This window comes from Mandrillus leucophaeus, unplaced genomic scaffold (assembly GCF_000951045.1).
Source record: "Mandrillus leucophaeus isolate KB7577 unplaced genomic scaffold, Mleu.le_1.0 Scaffold128, whole genome shotgun sequence".
NCBI lineage: Eukaryota > Metazoa > Chordata > Mammalia > Primates > Cercopithecidae > Mandrillus > Mandrillus leucophaeus.
In genome coordinates, this window is record NW_012101209.1 from 3,081,414 (window position 1) to 3,087,198 (window position 5,785).

At 35.4% G+C, this 5,785-nt stretch overlaps 1 pseudogene; it reads right to left on the reverse strand.

Moving 5' to 3' along the window:
- Positions 1 to 5,785, reverse strand: part of LOC105533750 — a 136,287-nt pseudogene that overhangs the window by 49,681 nt on the left and 80,821 nt on the right.

The following is a 5,785-nucleotide window of genomic DNA, read 5'->3' on the forward strand; positions in this document are numbered from 1 at the left end:
ATCTGGCCTTAGTACTGAGCTTTAGATTATCTTGGAGGTTCCATTTCCCTTCTTGTAATTATTCTCATGCCTCATGGCACACACAAAGTTCCCCTTTGTAAATTTCAGCATGAGCTCAATTCAATAATTACCTTGCCACCAAAAACTGGAGTCTTCCATTAAACAGTGAATTTGCTTCTATTGACGTTAAACTCTAAAATGAATCACTTAGACCTAAAAATACCTTGTTCAGGTTGTGTGTAATAAATACTTATCTTTGCCAAAGATATACAGAGCTAAAAACAGAAAATCATACCTAGGGAGGCTTAAAAAACATGTAAGCTGAACATTTGGTTAAATCTCAACTCTTTCCCTACTTAGATTTTTTGTTTCTTTGATATTCCTGAATTTAAAACTTAGTCAATTCATGTTCTTTCCAGTCTACTACTGAAAATGTGGTTGAAAAATGAAGACAGTAAATTTTCCTTTGAGTGCAGCCTTGGCAGAATTTTTTTGATGTTTATGGACACTCTTCTCTTTATTGTTATTTTTCAGTAGTTTGCAACTGAAATTCTGACCTCCTTTTGAGTTACTAAATTGCTCAATTTTTCTGAAGTGAAAGAATTATATATTACAAGTGTAACGTCGATATGTGAATTTCTACAAAGCCTGCATGCCTAAGGACAGGTGGCCTGGGTAAAGAGTCAAATTGGTAGAACCAATAAAGAATAATAAAAAGACAAAAAAAGCATCATGTCATCCATTCAACAACTTAGTGGACAAATCTTTCTATATTTTCACCATAAAGGATGGGAGAATGCCTCCAACAAGGAGAAAATAGCAACTCCTTCCATTTTGTTCTCTTGTATTGTGGGTAGGAAACTACCTCCCCAACTTGTAACATTTCCAGACTTATCCTCTCAATATATAACATGTAAACATAACAGTTCATTTCTTCTGTCACCCAGCGTGGAGTGCAATGGGGTGATCATGGCTCACTGTAACCATCCTGGGCTCAAGCAATCCTCCCACCTCAGCCTCCTGAGTAGTTGGGATCACAGGCTCATGCCACCATGCCCAACTAGTTTTTCTATTTTTTGTAGAGACGGGGTTTTGCCATGTTGCCCAGGCTGGTCTCAAACTCCTGGGCTGAAGCTCTCTGTCCGTGTTGGCCTCCCAAAGTGCTGTGATTACAGGCGTGAGCCACTGTGTGTGGCCCAGGGTTTATTTTTTAATGGAAGTACATCACAGACCAGCGAAAAAGAATATCATCTGTCTCATATTAAGAGAATTTAGGAGTTGCACTACCTGCCTAATAACTTATTTTACTAGGAAACCATGGAGGTAACGTGAGCCATCCATCTGCATATTTGGGAAGAAGCCAAACAAAAATTAGGTAGTGGCTGAGTTCAAATTAGAAGGGGCTGGGAGACTGTAAGGAAAATGTTAAAAGGACAAAAGTAACAGAGTCTAAAGTTGGAAGCAGAAGGAAAGAGAGATACATGATGGACAGATGCAGAGGAAAGAAAAGGAGAAAGCTGGAAAGAAACTACGAACTTGAGTTATTTTGAAGGGAAGGTTAACTGAAGCTGAAGAGAGAAACTCAAGACAAACAAATGTTAAAAAGCAAGGCTGTATGGATACAGCAGGATGAAACATAAAGGAAGAGTGGCCTGGAAGTGAGTTGTGAAATACGTGCGCTGACTTCTTGAAAATGATTTCTAGTCTTTGCTAAGGACTATTTCCTTACATATCTATCTACCTTAGATAGTAGCTATTTTAAAGACAGTTTATTAACTATAAATCATTAGCATTTTAAAGCATATTAACTGTGTTCAATTTATAGAAATCAAAAGTAGAATTTAAATAAACTACATTAAAAACATTGACTCTTACCCAAAAGTTGAGTTCAGATACTCCCAGTTTTTAAATTTTATTTCTCTTTAGAATTATTGCCTAAAATGCACATAAGGGAAAATGAAACAATTCAATTAACATTTATATTTTGTATAAATTGTACATTTCAAAAATTACATAGCCGCCCTGTTCCATCTCAGCTATCACCAGCCATTTTCCTCCTTAACTGTTTATTTTTCAAATTTTGGACATGGCAATTTTCCTTAAGGTGAGAGTTAAGTGGTTTGTGTGTCAAAAAGCTGCCTCTTGAATCAAGTTATTTCCTCACATAGACACCCTGGCCGTTTTCTGCAGGATAATTCCTCTACAAAGGTAAATGGTATATGAGCATATGACAGCATCCATGCAAGTCTGTATGTGAGTTATCCAGCAACATTAGTGAACTAAACTAACATGAAAATCCTTCCTCTCCAAACTGCCAAATAAAATATTTAAACATGTTTAAAAAACGTATACTCATGTGAAAGAGAAGGAACTTCTGATGCTAGAAAAAAGGTGAATTTTTAAAAATACAATATTAAGTAGCAGATAACAACCACCCCTGGCAGTCTTTATAAAGGCCTGTAGATTAAAGTTACAACTATAGGCTTGTATTGTAAGGGGAGGGCAGCAGAAGAGGCCTTGGGTCTATGCAAGGTAAGAAGTTGGAACTGAGACTAACACATAAAGCTAGGGTCTTCAAAAACTATAACTGCAGTGCTATGGACTGAGTATTTGTGTCCACCTCAAATTCACAGACTGAATCTTTATAATCCCCCGTGTGATGGTGTTTGGAGGGTGGGCCTCTGGGAAGTAACTGAGTCATGAGGGTGAAACCCTCATAAATGGGATTAGGGTGCCCGTATTACAAGAGACTAGAGAGTTGATGTCTCTCTCTACCGTGTGAGGACACAGCAAAAAGGCTTCTGTCTGCAAACCACCAAAAGGGCTTTCACCAAGAACCAAATCAGCTGGCACCTCGATTTTGAACTGCTCAGCCTCCAGAACCGTGAGAAATGAATTCCTGTTGTTTAAGCCATCCTGTCTGTGGTACTTCTGTTATAACAGCCCAAACTGACTAAGACACAGAGTGACTAGAAATACTTCATCTACCATCTCTACGAGTTGATAGGTTATTTGTTTATTCCCAGGTTTGGGGTGAAAACAGTGCTCTCATGAGAAACTGAATTCTTGGACTTGCATATTATTTAGATTTGGATTCGAATTTTGTATCATTTAGTTGGTGTAGAAATTCCCAAAGTGAGCCAGGATTACTAAACTTCCAATAGGAAAATATAAATGTATCAGATTATTCTTTGCAACATTGTTTGTAAATGCAAAATTTAGGAAACAACCTAAATGCCAGACATAGGAGAGTGACTGAACGACAGTAAATCCACAGTAGAACACTAGGAAACCACCAGAAAGAATGAGGAAAATCTCTATGAACTGATACCAGGATAGGTTGTTAAATGAAAAAAAAAGTGCAAAAGACTATCTTTAATATAAGAAGAGGAGATGTAAAAAATATACATGTAACAGTTAGTAGTACTCAAAAAAGCCCAACTAAATGGCTCAACCAGAAAACTAATGAGATTTCTTACCTACAGGGAATAGGCAGTAACAGGGTGAAAAGTAAGGTGGAGAGAATGGGCTGGAAGGAATAATGGGGAATATTTTCTGAGTATAATTTTATATATATATATATTTCTTCCTCATTGAAACATGGTAATGTTTCACCCAAAGTAACTAAAATCAATCAGAATGAAACTTCCCATCCAAGTTTGTATAACAGGAACCACATTTACTTTCTCACCCTAAAAAACTAAAATACCAAGCAAAATAGATTATAGAGACAACTATGAACAATTATATGCCAACAAATTAGATAACTTATAAGAAATAAATTTCTACAAACATACAACCTACCAAGAGTAACTTATGAAAACACAAAAAAACTCAACAGACCTCTAACTAATAAGGAGAGTTATTCAGTAATAAAAATTTTTTCAACAAAGGAAAACCTCGAACCAGATGGCTTCACTGGAGAATTCTGTGAAACATTTAAATAAGAATTCATACCAATCCTTCTCAGGCTCTTCCAAAAAACTGAAGAGAACACTTCTATACACATTTTATGAGGCCAGTATTACTCTGATACCAAATCCAGAAAAACATACTACAAGAAAACTACAGGCCAGTATTTCTGATGCATATAGAAAAAAACCCAAATATTTCTATTAAAAATGAGCAAATGACTTAAATAAACATTTCCCCAAAGAATAAATACAGATGCCCAACAGGTATTTAAAATGATGTTCAACATCACTTATCATCAGGGAAATGGAAATCAAAACTACAATGAGATACCACCTCAAACCTGTTAGGATGGCCATTATAAAACAAAACAAACCAAAACAAAACCAGAAGTAACAAGTTTTGGCAAAAATGTAGAAAAATTGGAATGCTTATGCATTGTTGGTGGGAATATAAAATGGTGCAGCCAAAGGGCACATCAGGTAGTCTACATAGAAGAGTTTGCTTCAGAGTGCAGCAATATTAGCCATAAACTAACCAATACTTTAATTCCAGCTAACAAATCTTAAAAGCAAGGCCCGAAAACATCAGCCTGTGTTCAAGCAATTTAACTGCATCACAGAAAAAAGCTCAAGAATATTTATAGGAATAAGAAAATATCCAGCAGCTAACAAGGTAAAATTCACAAAGCCTGGCATCCAAGTAAACATTGCCAAGCATGCAGACACTCAAGAAAACACAACCCCGATATGAGGAGAAGAAACAATTAATTGAAACTGACACAGATGACAGAATTAGCAGGTGGAGGCACTGAGGCAGTTACTATAACTGTATTACACATGGTGAAGAAGTGGTAACAGAGACAGAACATGTTAATTAGAGACACAAAATACTTCAAAGATCCAAAATGAACTTTTAGATATGAAAACTACAATGACTTGAATGAGAAACACACTGGATGTGATTAACAACAGGTTAGATACTGCAGAAAAGCAACCAGTGAACTCTTGAAGACACAGCAATAGTAACTCTCCAAAATTAAATAAAGAACAAAAATAAACATAGGCTCCATGAACCACTGAACAATTTCAAGCAGCCCAATATGCATGTAGTGAGAGTCCCTAAATGAAAGTGAGGTGGGGAGGCAGAAAAATATTTGAAGAAACAATGGTCAAAATTTTTCCAAATTTGATAAAAATTATAAACCTAAAGATCTAAGAATTTCAATGAATCCTAAATACAAGAAACATAAAGAAAGCTATAGTAGGGCACATTATATAAACAAACTGCTCAAAATCAGTGGTAAAGAGAAAATCTTATCTCTAGCTGGGAACAGTTAGAAAAGTAACATATTATTTACAGACGAAAGCACAGGGATGTCAACAGATTTCATAAGAAAAAAATGCAAACAAGACAAGTCAAGCAGCATCTTTTAAATTCTTAAAGAAAATTGCTGTTAACCTGCAATTCTACACCCAGGAAACATACCTTTCAAAAATGAAGGCAAAATAAAGACTTCATGACCAGCTGATTTGCACTAAAAGAAAAGTTAAAGGAGGTCTTTCAGACAGCAGGAATACAGTAGGTCAATCTGGCTGTACACAAGTAAAAGGCAGCGAAAATGGTAACTACAGGGTAAATATATAACATTTAAAAAATTTCAAATACTTTTGAAAGGTAATTTACTGTTTAAACAAAAACAATAATTTATTGAGATTTCTATATTATATGTTTAAGTAAAATGTATGACAATAACATGAAATAAATTTAAAAATGCACTTTATCAAAATATGTGGGATGCTGATAAAGCAGTGCTTGGAGAAAAGTTTATAGCACTAAACACCTGTGTTTTAAAAAAAGAAAAAAACAAGAA